Source organism: Canis lupus, chromosome 14 (genome assembly GCF_011100685.1).
Source record: "Canis lupus familiaris isolate Mischka breed German Shepherd chromosome 14, alternate assembly UU_Cfam_GSD_1.0, whole genome shotgun sequence".
NCBI lineage: Eukaryota > Metazoa > Chordata > Mammalia > Carnivora > Canidae > Canis > Canis lupus.
Window position 1 is genome coordinate 39207288 of NC_049235.1, and position 17933 is coordinate 39225220.

The 17933-nt window shown below is 44.4% G+C and overlaps 1 long non-coding RNA gene across 1 annotated transcript in view; it reads right to left on the bottom strand.

Annotated features, from left to right (window-relative positions):
• Window positions 1–2322: 2322 nt before the first annotated feature.
• The window catches only part of LOC119876966, a 59072-nt gene continuing 43461 nt past the window's right edge, over window positions 2323–17933 (bottom strand). The window contains exons 4-5 of the long non-coding RNA XR_005369208.1: window positions 15206–15328; window positions 2323–2708 (exon numbers count right to left, since the gene is read on the bottom strand). This is a non-coding gene — a long non-coding RNA (uncharacterized LOC119876966). The remainder of the gene's footprint in view (window positions 2709–15205; window positions 15329–17933) is intronic.

Below are 17933 nucleotides of genomic sequence, written 5' to 3' on the forward strand. Positions count from 1 at the left end.
TTGACGTAAATTGGGGATTTGATGCAGCACAGATAAGATTTGAAGTTGGTTCTCTCCCAGACAAAAGGGACAAAAGGGGAAAATTCTCAGGCCGACAGGGCAAATAGGCACAGAGATGACTGAAAAGGCGTCTTGTGTTGAGCATTTTCCTTGATCCTTGACTCTTGGGGCTGAAGTGTGACAGTTCCAAAAAGATTCAAAGAGAGAAGTTGCAAAAGGAGGGGTTCTAGGAAGTGTGGTGTCAGAGCTCTTCTTTGAATTTGACACTATCTTGATCCTTCTTAGATTGCATGAGGCACATTTCATTGATAAAGACAAAATCTTTAAAAAAAAAAAAAAAAAGAAAAGAAAGCACTGTTCTTTTTCATTAGTTTATAGAGTGAGGCCAGCACTATAGCAATGGTTTCTTAGTGAGCTGTGTGTCCTTCACTGGCTGTGGTCTCCCTGAGAACAGGGACCTTGGATTCTCCGTCTTTAATTCTCTCACGGTATCTAGAGCAAAGCCTGTGCGTAATAAGCCCTCAATAAATGTTAACTGACAATGTGGCTCTACTTTCTCAGTAAACTAGAAATGCTATTAGTTTAACCACACAAAACTGCTTCTTTTGTAGGGCAAAAATGATCAAATATTGGCCATCGCATAGGGTGAAACCCAATACCATCCATAGGGATGGATGGTTAGCTACTTTCCACCTACGTTATTCCTGTTATTCCACATACATTTCCTAAGAGGTGCTGTGTGCCCACCACTTAGCCACGCTTAACCCCACTTACAAGCGAAGAAAGAGATATGTAGGTTTGTAAGGAGATTCCCAAAGCCAAGTAGTTAGTCGACGAGTGGCCAACCATTGTTGTATTGGTTCCTAAACCCTATATGTTAGTCACCTTTCCATCATAAGTGAAAGAAACCCAGTGTAAACAACCTTAATAGAAAAGTAGATTTAGTGGCTGGTAAACTGGGAAGTTAAAAGATGGGTTTCTTCAGGCACAAGGACTCCAATAATGGCAATATTCTTTTTTGCTTTGTCTCTTTCCATCTCTTTATTCTACTTATCTCTCTTCTTTTATATCCTGGCCTCATTCTCTTATATCCCAGGCTTTCCCTACATATAAAAGCAAGAGGCCCTAAATCTGCCCCAGTGCCCTATACTGGCCTCCATGGAAGGATATGATTGACCTACTTAGGCCATATGCCCAAGCCTCGGTCCAATCCCTGTGGAGGGGAAGATTGGATTTGGCCAAGCCGAGGTCATGGGCTACCCCCATGGGCCAGCATTATGGACTGAATATCCGTGTACTCCCAAAACTCTTATCTTGAAACCCTACTTCCCAGGGTGATGGTATTAGTAGATGGAGCCTTTGGGAGATAATTAGGCCAAGATGAGGTCGTGAGGGCAGAGCCTTCAGGCATGAGGTGAGTGCCCTTATAAAAGTCATGAGAGAACTTGCTTGCTTCTGTTATCTGCCACATGAGGGTCCAAGAAACCGGCAGTCTACAAAGTAGAAGATGGTTCTCATCAGAACCCAATCATGCTGGCATCCTGATCTCAGACTTCCAGCCTCCAGTACTGTCAGAAATAAATCTCTGTTGCTTGTAAGCCATTCAGTCTATAGTACTTTGTTATAGCAGCCTGAACAAACTTAAGATAGCCAGGGATGAGGCTCTATTATCAATAATCCCGCAGAACCGTCTAGGACAGAGAAGAAGAAATTTCCCAATGGAAGGAGAAGGGAAGCAGAAAAACCACAGATGTCCAGTGTTGCCTTGCCCATCCATCTTCACGTGCCAACCATCCTACCAATACAGCAAATGTATTTGCTGATGAACTATGTCCTTACTACAAAGTTGGTATTCATGAGGCTGAAAAACCAACTCACTACTTACTCTAATGAGGACAATGCCACCCTCCCCTCCTCCACCCTTCATCCCACCCCCCACCCTCACCTCCCTAAGGACAGGAGGGTTCCACAGCTTGCTTCTTGTCAGGGCCAAGGGGCTGCAGACTATACTGCGGCCAGGTCAGACCTGGTCAAGGTTCAAAATCAAGTGCCCCTTACTTTACACTAAACCAAAGTTGTGAGTGGGCATCCATACAAACCTATCACGCCTCGGCAAACCTGCAAGAGGGGAGAACCAGAGAGCAAGCTACGTGGCATTTCTAGAAGAAGGCAAACATCATAGGCATTTCACAATTAATTTGGGGACGGCCAAGGTTATCCAGGAAATGGAGCTAAAGTAGTTTGTGCAGATTTTCTCATTTCATGACAATATGTACCTAGAGATTTATTGGTAGGAAAGAAAACAAATATTAAAGGCATGTATAAGTGTTTAATGGATATTTATTAAATTACACTGGATTAAACTAGGCATTGTCTGGTCTTTCAATCGCATAAGCAAGCATGCCATGACTGGTGGATGTAGTGGTATTCCCAGAAGGAAAGTGGCCAATCTGGGAGCAGCCAAGAAGCAGCGGGCAGGCCGTCCCACAGTTGGTGGCAGCCCAAAGGGTGTGACTTGATCCACTGGCGGAGATGGCCTGAGGACACCCCGGGTGGGCCAAGGGAGGAGGTGTTGGTTTTCAAGAATACCCTTACTAGGCAGTCCTGCTCCGCTGTGTGCCCTGTGATGAGGTCTTCTCTGGTTTCAACGTATCTTCTTACCAGAGGCTGCTGCTTCAATATCCTTCTCAGTGCGGATCAAGAGCAGCCTGGGGCAGAACCACGACAGGTTTAATGAGACGAGGGTCAAACATCTTGAAAGAATATGGGCTCCTGGGCCGGGCCAGCACTTCTGAGACTGCACGGGGACAAGAATGCACAGGGGCCTGGAGGACAAGGTGCCACCCAGTGGCCCCCTCAGGAGTTTTCAGCCACTCCTGGGGCACGCTGCCTGGCCTGGGGATTAATTCAGCATTGCTCTGGGGCGGCCAGCCCGTCGGGGTCATCTACTCACCAGGGAGCTTTCCCCAGAAGCTTCTTCATAAACCACTTCTTCCCCAGAAATTCACGGCCACCAGTGTCAGGCCATTTTATACACCAGCAGAACAACGAGTGGCTTATTGTTGTTGATAAAGAATGCTGTTTCTCATCGGTAGAAGCCACCCCTTGAATGATTGATGTGGGCTGCACACAGTGGGGGGAAATGAGAGCAAGCACTAACACTTGCAAAGCACTGATGATGCGCCAGGCACAGTGCTAAAGGCTTTCCACACATGAACTCATTTAGCCCCACAACCGCCCTGTGAAGTGCATGCTATTATCACCCCTGTTTTATAGATGAGGATCACATGCAGTAAGTGGCACTACCAGCATTTGAAAGCACACGCTTTGTTACCAGAGGCCATACTCTTAACTGCTATAAACACTGCCCCAAACCCGGGGGGTGGGGGGGGGCGGGGGGAATGTGGTTTGCCTTGTAAGTAAGATCATGTATATAGAATGGAAGCGGGCACCCATTGTTCCACCAATGATATGTAATGTCTGGTCAACATATTATAATTAATAATCATTTACTAAAATTATTGTTTCAAATAACTGACAGTAAAATTGATCTCATTTGACCAAAAATCACATAAGAAACCGGACAAAGGAACTGGACCAGCGGTGGCCAAGGTGCCGAAGTCTGTTTCCATTGCCGACGTCCCTGACGTACTGACTTACACACTTGCAGCTCCTGTCCCCAGGCCCTGCCTATACAGACAACCCCTCAGGCTCCCTGGTAATCTGGTTTGGGCATCTTTAGATGAAACTCCAAGAGTACGTTTTTGCACAATCGACACTAAAGTTGCTGAATGTTAAAATAACAAGACTTCTAAAAAAGAATTTTGAAACTAAATCAATCCCCCCAAAAAAGTGAATAGAGAGTTATCAACCACTTTCAAATGTGGCTTCTAGTTGCTTCCATGAACAACTGGAGGAAGGAAACTGTCATTATGGCATTCATCCGAGACAAGATTTAGCAGCCAACCAAATGAAAACGTAACTGGACATATGTTTAATAAGAATCATTTAAGGACAGTCCGGATGGCTCAGGGGTTCAGCGCCTGACTTCAGCCCAGGGCGTGATCCTGGAGACCCCGGATCGAGTCCCGTGTCGGGCTCCCTGCATGGAGCCTGCTTCTCCCTCTGCCTGTGTCTCTGCCTCTCTCTCTCTTTCTGTGTCTCTCGTGAATAAATAAATAAAATCTTAAAAAAAAAAAAAAAAAGAATCATTTAAGTGTGAAGACTGAGAGATGTTATGGCCAGCATGGGAATGTTCTTTCCACCAACAAACCACAGGACTCACTATACTTACAAGTGAGAGGATGGGAGGTTTTGCTCACATGTGGGCACAGCCAGACAGTGCTGAGAAGGTCAGCACTCTGCGGCAGAGCAGGACGGGTCAGCAGGCCCTGTCTGCCGCTCCCCACCGATAGCCATAGAAATGGCCCAGGAAGGATGAAAAACTGCTCCTAATTGGGCTTTGATTGAATTTGGGGACCTTCAGAGAAATGAGTAGGATATGGGTTTATTTTTGTTTGCTGGTTCCTCTGTGTGTTTATTTGAGTTTTAACCAGAGCATGGTTCTGAGTGCCACCTCCAGAGAATTTGCAGGAATGAGGGCTTTATGGAAAGATTTTTCCTTCCCACTGTCGTACACACTGCCATTTTCAGGAGCACTTCTATCAGCCATGCGTGCAAGGTTTTGTGTCACCATCAATGTTAAAAACAGAAGCCCTGGCATCCACTCGCATTTCGGGCATAAAGGAAAACTGTTCCCCTTGTTCAGAAGGCTCCTGTGTCTGCAGCAGGGCCCCAGATGCAATGTTTGTTTTAGGCGGAGGGAAAGGAAGGCAGGCGGAAAGTGAGCCGAGAAATGGCTTTTTTTTCTAAGTGTGGCAGATCATTAATAATCAGTGAAGGATGGACTCAAGAAGCCTCAGCGCACGTATTTCTAGGGCTGAAGTTGAAGCCTTCATTAATATTCTGGAGGAAGATCACTCCCGTGAAGTTTCTCTGGGCCTCCGATCTAACTCGGCTCTGTAAACAATGGAGGAGTCGTAGATTCTAGGATAGCCCCAGAACTTTCTCAGTGGAGGAAAGAGAAGCACAGTTCTCTACCCTGATGCAGGAAATCAGTGGGTCTGCTTTGTTCCTAATCAGTTCAGGTTTTGCCTACTTTGACTCTCTAGTCTGATGTAACATTGTGAAATGCTGAAAATCCATTTCATTTCTTTTTTTTTTCTAAGATTTTATTTATTTATTCATGAGAGACACACAGAGAGAGCAGAGACATAGGCAGAGGGAGAAGAAGCAGGCTCCCCGTAGGACTCGATCCTAGGACCCTGAGATCGTGACCTGAGCTCAACCACTGAGCCACCCAGGCCCCCTGAAGATCCATTTCTTTGGAAAACATTTAGCTCTAGTAACATAGAGTGTGCTGTCTTTATTTTAACCATGTCTAGAACTACTTCAGGCTGACAGAGTTTATCAGCTATGCCAGAGGCCTTTCCAACCTCATTTTTAGTCTGCCTAAAACTAGCTTAGCCCTAGAACTCTGAACACGTGGATAGAAAGAAGCCAGAATCTCCATTTTGGCCATGGAGGGATGGAAGGAGAGAAGAGAGGAGAAGTTCTCATTGCTCACTGTAGCCAAGTATCAAAAGCGGTCCCAGGGTCGGCTAGGAGATGGACACCTCCGTACCTGGATCTGGGCACAGGGTGAAAAGGAGGAAAAGAGGGGAGATGGAATCTTTTGCTCATTCTGCCTATCTGGGGTGTAGTACATTGGAAGCTGGAAGAGAGCATATCAGAGGAAAGAAAACTGGGGGTGGCTAATTCCTTTGTTTTATGCAAAATCTCTCAAGGAGAGGGAAACAAGGAAGCAAGTAATGAATCACATGCCCACATGTACCCCTGAGCCAAAACAACGCTCGCTGGATCTCCTCTCCCACCAGCCCTGCCACCGTTAGCAAGCCACCCCTTCGTGGGCAGTGAGTGCCTTTCCTGCCCCAACCCCAAGCCTTGCCCCCTGGGTAAAGACATGCTCCTTGCTACTTCATACCACTCCAATAAGAACAAGCCCTTCACCAAGGAGGGCACTTGATGGCATGAGCACTATGTCGGCAAACTGAATTTAAATAAAATATTAGGGCAGCCAGAGTGGCTCAGTGGTTTAGTGCCGCCTTCAGTCCAGGGCCTGATCCTGGAGACCCGGGATCGAGTCCCGCATCGGGCTCCCTGCATGGAGCCTGCTTCTCCCTCTGCCTGTGTCTCTGCTTCTCTCCCTCTCTGTGTGTGTGTGTCTCTCATGAATAAATGAATAAATCTTTAAAAAAAAAAAACAAAAAATAAAATATTTTTAAAAAAGAACAAACCCTGGTTGTTTCAATATTAACTTCGCTCCCCCATCCTTCTCCAATCTTTTTTTTAAGCCCTTAAAGGAAATGTCACTAAAACATAAGGAATAGATCATTAGTCTGTCCAACGGTGGACATTTTTTATTATATAAAGCTCCGAATCCATACTGAACAAAAGCAACTGTTCAAAACTCTCCCCCCACCAAAAAAAAAAAACAAAAAAAAATTGCCCAGCAATTTTAAGTTAATGGGCAAGATTAATGGATTGTCATATAATGTAAAGGGAAAGTACTAGAAAAAAAAATGAAAGTGGCTCTACAAAATTGGTTTGGAGCTGGAGTCTCCGGGAAGGCCCTTCAGCCGGAGGATTACTGTCTGCGGGGCTCGCAGCTAAGCGGTGTATTAATTTGAAAGCCATGCCTTGTACCGATACCCAGCACTTAGTGGTTGGTTTTATGTTAAAAATGCTCCGTCTGAAACCTGTGCTGAAAGTTTGCCCAAACATCTCATAGTTGATTGCAAACCCGAGTGCCTGGGGGCTCTGAGCCCACACCTCAAGAATGTTGGTGATTGGGTGACATTTTGGCTCTACACCTGGATTTGTCAAGGCCTCTTAACGGCTGCTGGGAATGTGCCCTGCCTGGGGCCCGCTGCCCTCCCCCATCACCCCTCTGACAGATGAAAACACAACAGGGTCTGTTGCCTGACTGACACATTCCTCTCCTGTCTGCCTCTGAAAGGACTTTATTTAACAGTCCTGGAGTCGGGCTTTTGACTGACAGATTGTGAAGGGTAAAAGTCATTCGGTTCCATTAAGCTCTGTAACTGCTGTGGAACAAAACACCTTTAAAAAAAAAAAAGTGTCGGGGTTGGGGGAGGGAGAAGTAGAGCTGCGGAGAGTGGGGGCATGAGCTTTAGGGAGAAAAAAAGGGGATTCTTTTCAGGTTCAAAAACAATCCTTCTCTTTGCCTTCTGTCTATCAATTAGGGCGGCATTCCCAGAGGGAATACGGGCCCGGCCTCATTGGTGTCATTCAGCTGCCAATCTCCTGACAGGGACACCAAAGGGCCTCATGTAGCGCTGCGGAAACTGTCTGTCAGGCCATCAGCAGCTGCTATGACGACATCACCTCTGTTTTTCCAGGACTATTATAGAGAAAGAGGGTTGGGGGGGGGGGGCGCTCACCCAACAGAGTCGAAGAGTCTCAGCTCCAAATCTCTGTTCGTATTTTCGTTTCACAACCCCTCACATCTCTTCAACCCCGGGGTGAATTTCTTCACAAAAACATCATTTCCTTGCCTGGCTGGGCTACGGGGTACATAATAACTCGCCAGCCAAGGACATGGTCTTGGGTGTCAGAAAGGGGTTCTGCTTCAGGGAAAACTGAAGTCCTGACTGAACACATTCAATGAGTGGTTCACACGAGCCCAGAGAAATGCTATTTATGGTGAAAGGTGGCTCAACCACCCGAAGGCCTGCAGAGGCAGAGCTGTGTGAAAAGCTGTGTGGCCCCACAAACGGCTTCCTGCCAAGCCTTAACCTTGTTTGGGTTCCTGTGGCTTTCATTCCCCCCTGAGTTTTGCTTGGAGCCCAGAGGCTCAAATGGAGCTCAAAACTCTAAGCCAAACTCAGCACCAAGCAACCACTTCCCACTTTTCTGTTTTTCTGCCTTGCCCTCTCCGTTCCCCAAGGCCAGACGCACACAGGCTAACTTGGGTTTGCCCCAGACACTCCTCGGCCTCAGTGGATCACCCCAAAAGACCCTGAAGACTCAAAACTACAAAGGAGGGGTACATTTACCTGAGCTTCCTGGCTTGGCTGGAAAATACTGCCTTACTGGGTCCTACCTCCTCCTCTTCTCTGTCTCCCCTCTCTGGACTCTGCCTGAGACAAGAGAGGTACATGGGAGCCATGATGGCAACCTGCAAAGCTACATGGTTGCCCTTCCGTGTCCTGTGATAGCTGTGTTTGTGATTGCTAGCGCTTCCCTGGTAGCCTTTTCACATTACAGGGAGCTACTTCCAAATGGCAATGACAGCACTTTGTACCAAACTGAGTGCTGGAGAGCACCACTGCCAAGCCCCATGGCCAGCCTTTGTGTTGCAATACTTCTGCTTCGCTTCAGGGAGGGGGATTACGGTGCTTCACACTTTCATATGAACTGTACAAAATGTTTAGCCAAACCCTGTAAGAACATGAACATAAAGCTCTCTCCCTGCTGCCAGGACCACGACGACGTCGATCTCTTTTGTATCGCTTATTTCTTCCCTCATTCTGAAAGCTCTGCAGGGGTCCTACACTTCCTGAACATAATCCCCATCTGGAGTGGCTGAAATCTGTCCACACAGCAATACACTGGTCTCAGGCATCCAGATGCTGGGTCTCGGATACGTACCACCTACATGAAGACTGTGCCTGGGGAAATGCGGAATTAGCCAGATTTTTGGCACTGGGGTTATATGCAGAGGAGCAAGTGGACAGCATAATTAGAATGAAAGAGGTAACTTGATTGTCAACTTCCTGCCCCACAGCCTCAGGAAGACACACTCAAGAGCCAGCCCTTTGCCATCTGCACCAACAGAAATTGTAGCAGTCATGGGACATACTAAGAGTTCGCTAACGAAGGAACGTTTCCAAATTGCTTTACATGTCTTTAGATGAGATCGCTGCACATTCTTCATTACTCAGGCCAAGAGGAAACCAACCTAAGGGATCGGGCAGGTAGGCAGGGACATGCGCAAGGAGCTCTAAGTTCCTGGGGGCCCTGCTGCAAAAGAACTGTGGTTACTGGATAAAAAAGATGCTGGGAGCATTTCACTCAGGAAGGATTACCTCAAAAACGTTACTTGGTAGGTAGCCCCATGTGAGCAGATGCTTGGAGCTCCTGGTGCTGAATGGTGACATGGGTTCCCATCCTGGGGCTCCCCATCACCCACCAAAGCCCTAGGATCCAATCCCTTCTCATCATGATTTTTCACAAGGATTTCAGATCCAGGATTGTGAGACGCTCACATGTCTGGCCTTACCATAGACAATGGCTTCCAAATGTTTCTCAGAGGAAGGCCCAGTAGTATAAGATCTGAATATTATCTGTGCGGGAAAGACAACCATCTTGGCTTCCTTGTTTGCCTGCGATATCCATGGGGTACCACCTTCTTTGAATTGTATATTTTTATAGTCTTTTCCACTGACTGGTTACAATGGGAATGACCTTAAACCAAACCTGTCACAGTTCAAATTTGATGGAATAAGTGGTTGCTACTATTTAGTCTATACATAAGTTTAGACAAGTCACTCTTACTTATGTGAGAGGATACCCCCACTGTGAAGCAGCCCACTCCTCTCAGGTTCTTATAAAAGAGCAATAAAACCTATCATAAACACCACTCTTCCATCTTTCTTTTTTTTTTTCTCTCTTCCATCTTTCATTTTCACTCCCATGCAAACCTTGAGGTTCAGTACGAGACACCCAACAAAAAAATACCTAACTTCTTCCCCACTTTCCAACTCGGGATAATGCTGAACCAGGAATATACATGCTTAGCATGTTGCCTTGTGCTAAGAGTTCTATCTTTCTATCTCTCTCCACAATGGAATAGAAAGTAGGGATTTGAATGACTGCCTCTGATCCCCACTGGGACAAATCCCATGAGAATGACTCTAAGATGTTCCTTGGAACATTGTGAATTCCTTGGAATATGTGAATCATATGTACCCATATGGAAAAGTATATAAAGTCTCCTCTTTTAAAAAATTATCCACATTTTCTATTAGCCACACTCACAGCTTTCATGAAAAAATAGCAATAACTTTAAAGGAATTGGGATACAGAATGAGTCAGGAAAAAAACAAAAATAATTGACAAATTTGGGAAAAAAATCCAATATACCAGCCTTAAATCTAAATATAAGAAGTATATTCTTGGCACCACACAGAAGCATTTTGGAAAAGCTAATTTGAAAAAATGAGTGGAATTGATCTATTAAAAGTACAGAAACAGCAGTCAGATCCTCAAACAGTAATTAGGCTAAATTTTTCCGCGTTAAGACCTAAACCTCAACAATGATCTCAGACCAGGGATTAAAGATACACAGGCACATTAATCTTAGCTTCACCTTCCTAGACCCCATGGATTATAATGACTTTACTAGAATAATCATTATATAGGAGAAGACTGGCTTTTTAAAAGGGAACTTACTAAGAAAAGTCACTCTAAAGGTAAAATTAACTCTGATTGGAAGTATTGTGTATTGAGCATTGAGTGCCCTCTTAATAGCAGTGGACTATACATTTAATCCCAATAGTTAAGACTTCTCTTGTTCCTTTTATGCAATTGACTGGCTTTGAGAAATATTGTGTCCTTTAACTTTCAAACATTTGTTTTGTTCTTAAATACAGAAAGCGAAGAAAAGGAGATAAGAGAACTAGTGAAGAGGTAAGAAAGTAATATGGCTCAGCTTGTTACGAAGGTTAATAACGATTCACCCCTGAAATGTGCATTTATTATTAGCTCAGTAGAGGGCTGAAAAAGCCACGGAGCCCAAAAGATGAATTGGAGCTGCACAAAAATGAACCAGCCACAGATGATGGTTCTCAAGAAGTCGATGTTCAATTAATGACCAAACTAAGCAATGAGAGAGGTTAACTTGTTCCAAAAGGAAGTTGAGTAACATGATGCTTTTCCATAGCCTAAAGGAGCTAATAGCCAAACAAATTCTATCCCATTACCTTTTTTTCCCCTAACTTTTAACATTTATTACGTTTTATGCATTTAGAAACTGAAGCGGTTTATATGAAAGTGCTATTTGACCTTTTGTGAAAAAACAAATTTTCACAAATCACAACACCCTGGGAAAACGTGCCTTTCGTTGGGACTGAAAGCCTAGCATTGTTTATATATTGAAAATGAGCGTGTTTCATTGAATTTCATGGTATATTTGTTATAATTTTAGAAGGAGTAATAGACATTAAGGAATCTTTGGCAGAAGACCTTTGTTTTAAAATGTTCCAAGGTCTGAGGCTCAGTTTTCTTGCCTTGTACAATTTGTTTCTCTGTCGAGTGTTGACAAGTTCACAAGACTAAATAGCCAATTCTTATTCCTTTCTGGAACCTCCTTATCTTTCTTGGGAAATAGGGAGCTTTTTGAAATCTCCAAGTTTCTTCTGAGACTGGAGATGAAAGAATCAAGAAAGAAAAAACTCTGGCTCATCTTGATTTTCATTTGTTCCATATACTCGATCAGAACATTTTAAATTCTCCGTTTTCCATAAGAATCAATCAACACCTGACCCATTTCCTAGTCATCTCTTAGGTGAATATGTGAACGTGGAACTTGAGCTGAGGTTGACAAGGGAGAATGGTGTAAGCCACACATTCATGTCACATGTGACAACGATGTCACTTTCTCTCTAACAGTCTCTCCCACGAGGACACCATGGCCAAGCCACTGGTCCCTCTCTAATTCCCAATTACATAACATGAATAGTATTTCATATGGGTCTTGCCAGGACAGTGTATACTTATGGCCTTTCTTTGCATGCCTGATTAAGATTTTCTATGAAATAAAAAAAAAAAAAAAGATTTTCTAGAAAATCTTGATCTTTCTCCCTGTTTGTTTTGTGGCCCAAGCGAAAGGGAAAATCAAAACCAAGCTGGGAGCCAAACAAACACCTAAAACAAGTCTTTTTCAAACTGATGTGTTTGTAAACAGCAAGCAAATTAAAACTTTTCTAAGGTTCTTTTAGATGCACATTCATTAAAACTGGGAGTTTACTTTAGGTACTTGAAATGTTTAGCTAATTGGATATTCTGCTAGAACAGTAACCACTCATGCACTTTCAAAAAGGTGTCAGAAAACACTATGGTGCTCTTAGTGTTGGTTTGGACATTCATGATTCGGGCTCCTCATGAGCAGGAGCGGCTTTCCTGCTCTATTGATGCGTTCTCTTTCATAGGTAAACTACACTGTGGTGTCTGCCTGCCGTAGGATGAAGCCACTGCATTCTGAGCACCAGTTCCTCAATAGTACTTTAAAAATGCTTGAAAGAGAGTAGGATCCCCAACATTAACACAGTTATGAATTTAATAAATTTCTATATAAACTAGGGCAATTCACGCTCCCACTCTCCACCCTAAATATCAACCACCACACAGAGAAAAGGCCAGAAACACTACATTTTCCTTTTAAGTTTGGATTGGAGCTTATTCTATCACCAGAATTTTTTTGTAATAGATTCCTCTTTATTACCGGTTTCTTTTTTTAAGATTTTATTTATTTATTGAGAGAGAGAGCATGTGTATGAGTGGGGGAGGGGCAGAGGGAGAGGAAGAGAGAGAATCTCAAGCAGGCCAATGCAGAGCCCAATGTGGAGCTCAATTTCACAACCCTGAGATCATGACCTGAGCCAAAATCAAGAGTCGGACAGACACTTAACCGACTAAGCCACCCAGGCCGCCCCTATTACTGGTTTTCTATAAGTATTTGAATATACTTTCAATCATTCAAAAAAAACCAACTTATTTTTAGCAAATACAACAATGGCAAGGAGTCACTTTGAAATCACTATGACATCAGAGCACAAAATACATACTTACTAATTAACCTTACCTACATGTTTATAGTACGCCTCCAGGCAAGTCTGAAATGTTTTGTTTATAATTATGACATTTCCCCTCCTGTCAAGAGTCTATTATCTTTGCTGGAACTTTATTTTTGTCTCCATTAGGTAAAAAGCAGAGAAATTTGGCCCATAATACAAAATACTTCAAGAAATGGAACCAACCGTTTAAAAAATATATACCCACCATCATCAGTAGCACTTACAACAACACAATGGCAAGGTTTGGGTAGCATGTCTTTGGCTGTTTCCAGAGATCCAGTGTGAAGTGGAGACATTGAGATCAGTTATGTAGCTATTTTAGGTTTGGTTGCCTGGCTTGAATGATTGGGATAATTCTCCCAATTATTCTCTACACTTTGTAGGTGCAGATCCAGGTTTAAATTGTGATTGAGTGCAGAACATTCAGTGGGAAGACAGGAAACTCAGATTCTGTGTTTAAGTGGCCCAAGGATTAAGCCTATAATGTTCAACAAGTTACATCCACTGTGTGTTTCAGTTTATCTTACAAATAGGGAAAGAAACAGAAACCCCATTTTATTAAAAACCAATCAAGACGATTGAACTTAAAAACGTTTTCTGCAGCCTTGAGAAAAAAAATAATAAGTTACATAAAAACAAAATAATGTGTTAGACCAGGTTTCTTAGAAAAAGGAGCCTGAAGCAAGAATTAAGTTCTGATGCTTTCTATGGCAGGTGAAATCTCAGGGCAACAAAAGTGCAAGGAAAGAGAAGCAAGGCAGGGAAGGATAAAAGCCACGCAAAGTGATACTTTACTATATTGGCCTTCGCTTCACAGTGGGCCTCAAAGACTCCACAGAGGGAGGCGGGAGGGGAAATTATCCGATTGGTTCCTACCTATCTCCTTTTTGCCATTGGCAAAGAACACACCGTCGGGAGTGAACATCCCGCCCGTATTTCTGAGTTGTACCATCCAATGCCTATGACACAGCCCATGGCCTGCAGGGCAGCATTCCATCAGAGTTGGGATGTCATGGAGATCCCAGAGAGGTGGGTGTGTGACAGGATGGCATCAGGCTGCAGCATGGAGTCAGCCCTCAAGGAGTGAAAATCCCAGCATGGAGGGAGAGGAGAGACAGCTGAGAGCCTGGAGGCAATGCTGGGAGAATCTGAGAACCCCTATGAGATGTGTCCAGTACAAATGCATTTAGCCAACTTCAATCCCTGCTGTAACTACAGGTTGTCGTACCCATAAGTTCCCAAGAACTACCAGAGCGCCAATCAATTTGCCAAAATATATTGTGTTGGCGAAAACAACGGCTATTGATGTTTCTGACTTTGAACAGCAAAGTTAGAATATTTTCTTAAGGGGTGCCTGGCTGGTTTAGTTGATTAAGCATCTGCCTTCAGCTAAGGTCATGATCCCAGAGTCCTGGAATCAAGTCCCACATCAGGCATTTTGCTTCCAGGACACCCCTTCCCCAGCTCTAGAACACATGCCCCAGGCCTGGCCACTTAGAGCTCCGTGATTTGTTCAGGAGTGTGGTTCACAGCCAATGTGAGCCAATTTAGCAAACAGAAGTATATTCTTTTTCCTTCTGGATTTGGAGTCAGGGAGATCAATTTGTAGGGTTGCTGGCAGCCATTGTCCTCCCCAGGCAAAGCATGCCTGAATAATGGAGCTAGCTGGAAGGAAGACTGAGAAATGGAGTGACTAGATCTCAAGAGCATTGTTAAAGCCTCTGGATCCAGCTGAACTCTTAGGTGACTGAGACAATAAAGTCCCCTGGTTGCTTAAAGTAGTTTGAGTTGAGTTTTCTGTTATTGCAGCTGAAAGAGTCTGAGCTGATGGAGGGAGACAGGCACGTAAGCAATCACAATGCAACGTGACAAATCCTTAGGTGAGGAGAGAAACTAAATGTTTGGGGAGCTCTGGATAGGAAGTGTTGCTTCTTTGGCTCTCTATCAGTAAAATGCCTGGGTCTGCATAGATAATCTTTACAGTCCACCCACCCTGACCTCATCCCGGACATTCCATGGTTCAGGGAAGTGTTCACTCCTAAAGGCCTCCCTTCGGTGTCTAGGGCTGCTACACAGGGCACAAGCGTGCCCCTGACCATCCATTTACTAGTAAAGCAGTGTACCTTTCTCTGCATCCTAGAAGATTCCATCAGATTATTAACACAGTAGGTCACAGCTTGTAAACGCAAGCCCATGGCCAATTAGTAGAAGAGGTGAGCCTGCCAATGGATAATCACCACACCACCACAGACACTTCCAAAACTTACCTCACAACATTCCTGGGTCCTTAGGTAAATCCTTAGACTTGAGGCTTAGCAAAATGAATCACACATGTGTCTTCCTCTCTGATGTGATGTGCATCGGTCTGGGTGAAGCATTGTAGCTGTTCCCTACAAATACAAAAAGCATTTGAATACCTAAGATGATGGGTAAGATAGGAGGGGTAATAAGAATTAGAGAAAGTTGCTGGAGTTGTCATCACTCTGGCAGTGGATAACTTTCTGGGGCTCCTTTCCTATAGAGCCTACAATTAGGTTATTACAAATAAGCACAGAGTTAATCCAGAAAATGGCTTAGTCTCCTTCCCTCAACATGCAGATCCTTCAGCCAGAGATAATGGGTCTTCCTCCACACATCAAGTGTTATCTGGACAAAGGGGGGGTTCTGACCTCCTCCCTCTCCAGGCTAACTACACATTTCAGATTGCGTGGAAATAAAAACCCATCATCCATTACTGCTGCAGCCGCCAGCACGGCTCTCAACAGAGGTGACTGTGTGTAAGGGACAGTCAGAGCTGGGTAAGGGGCTACGGGATCAGGCTCACAGAAGTCCCCAAAATGCTGAGGTGTTAGGAAACCAGAAATAAGGGAACAAACCAGACTGCCCTGCCCTAGGTGTGGGTGGCGAGAGTGTCTTTTTTATGACAGTCACCTGTAACCAGAAAAGAATAACCAGACTCTAAAAAGAAGTAAGCCATTAAAGATGTTATCACCAGTCCTTACTCAAATCAAGACATCACAAAACTGAGAAGGCCACAGGCTCCCTGATCAGTTCTAACTAAAAGACTGGGTCCTTGGAGGCCCATGTTGGCAACCCTGTCAGGACCCCTCTCATTCCTGAGAGCTTTTTCTGTATCCTTGCTTAATAAACTTCTATGGCTTTACTCATTCTCCTTTGTCCACAAGATACATTCTTTGACTCCATGAGACAAGAACCTCGCTCTCCTGCTTCAACAGGCTTCTGGCCATCCACATATTCCTGCCTGTCAGAGCATCCATCATTCTGGTCATTAGATAGTGACAGTATTAGCCAGATAACCACAATCAGAACAAAGAGAGAGCATCCTTTAATGCATTCCCTTACTGACCTGCCCAACGTGCTGGTCACCCCGAAGAAAAATCATGCAATTATTTGCACCACAGTCTGTGTGTGTGTGTGTGTGTGTGTGTGTGTGTGTTGGGGGATGACAGAGGCGGCACCTACTAGAAGCCAGGTGCTATTTTAGGTGCTCTGCATGCATTATCTTTTGTTGTTTTCACAATCAGCCTGCCACGTGAAAACTCTATTTTCTCTATTTTACAAAGAAACTGAGGCTCAGAGATATTAACTTGCCCAAGATCGCACAGCTAACAAGTAGTGGGACCTGGCCTCAAACCTGGAGGCTTCATTCTTACCCTTTATGCCCAGCTACCTCTCCTAGCTTTTGCTCTTTTCCCAGAGATGATGCGATTCAATCCCATAACACATCCAGGGTTTTTTGGCTTGAAAGAATTTTTTCCATGACCCCATTCCCAGCTCATGCTGCTCCCTAATCCCGAGAAAGAAAAGTCACCAGATAAGACAGTATACTTGTAACTAAAATAACAATATCATCCCCAGAGGGCTGCTGGGAATATACAAAAGTGCTGTGTGTGGTTAAGCAGATATTACAGACATGGACTCGCTCTGACAGTGTATGCACTTGTGTATTTGGGTAGATCCAATACGTAAGATCCTCTCAAAAAAGATCTTGAGAGAACATTTATCCATCCAACAGATTTTTATTGCACATCTCCCATGTGACACTGGAAGAATACTAAATAGTTAGGTTAAGCTTTGCATTTCTGGGGCAGATGGAAGCAGGTGCAATGAGAGGAAAAAATAATGAACTCCATAAACGTGCCATCAGCCAAATCCTTTGACTGCAGTGTGGAAGGAGTGGACATATAGGGGAAAGTTTTGAAGGAAGCAACATTTTAATTAATCCTTGAAGACTGAGAAGAATTTTGACAAGTGTAGAAGGGGAAGAAAAAAGTCCAGGGAACACCGAGGGTAAAGACATAGAAGTGTTAAGCTGAAGTCAGATTTTCACCAAAGGAAATAGTCCAATATGATTGGTAAGTAAGAGCCTACAATCCTAGGAGGGGCTGGACAGACAGAAGGGGCCCAACCATTTATAGAAATATGAGGTGTTGTCTGCCCACCACCTATAGTGGCTTTAGACAGTTGCTCCCAGTAGTGCTGTCATCACTGTGTCCAGGCACCCACAGTTGTGGGGCAGGCACATGGCCCAGGGCGAGCTAATCAGAGCCCATATTAATGAGTGCTCCAGGGCTGGACATAAGATCCAAGCACGGTTAACCAGGGCTTCCCTGGATTCATGCAACGATACCAGAAGAAATAAGTGCCTCTTCTTCCTAGGATGAAAAGATATCAGTTTGGATGTGGGTAGCCATCTCGCAGGAAAGAGCAGAGCTTGCCTGTAGAGTGAAGCCAGGATGACGTGGGACAGGAAGCCAGGAGATGCTAGAGCTCAGAAGGCATTGTTTGGGCCCCCAGGTCCACCTCTGTCTGAAGCTCTAGATCCATCCTTGGACTTCTCAGTTGCACGAGTCATTAACTGATTTCCCTTGAGCCAGTGTGAGCTAAGAGTCCTGACTCATACAGCGATGAGGGTTATGCTAAGGAGTTTGGACTTAAGAGGCAGGCTGGAAAGCCACTGGAAAGCCTCTCTTC